Here is a 308-nt window from a genome sequence, read left to right as displayed (position 1 = left end):
GTGGACCGTCCTTCCGTTCTCATGCTCTGAGCTCAGTTCTGACCCACTGTTCTCAGACAGAGTAACCTCATTAACTCCACCGACCTGTTAACCAGTGTTCATAAAACAGACCCGTTTACAGAGTGTAGTGGAAGGCCTGGATCTCAAGGACTGACACTATAACTGATATTTGGCCCATAGAGTTGGACAAAATTCACAATTAAAGAATTAACTTCATGGATGTGAATTTGAATTGAATTGGCCACAAGACAGAATTGAACCAGAATCTATCTGTCTATCTATCTATCTATCTATCTATCTATCTATCT

This window comes from Sinocyclocheilus grahami, unplaced genomic scaffold (genome assembly GCF_001515645.1).
Source record: "Sinocyclocheilus grahami isolate Dianchi unplaced genomic scaffold, SAMN03320097.WGS_v1.1 scaffold1584.1, whole genome shotgun sequence".
Classification (NCBI taxonomy): domain Eukaryota; kingdom Metazoa; phylum Chordata; class Actinopteri; order Cypriniformes; family Cyprinidae; genus Sinocyclocheilus; species Sinocyclocheilus grahami.
The sequence above is the reverse complement of the archived record's forward strand: the minus strand, read 5'-3'. Positions refer to the sequence as shown.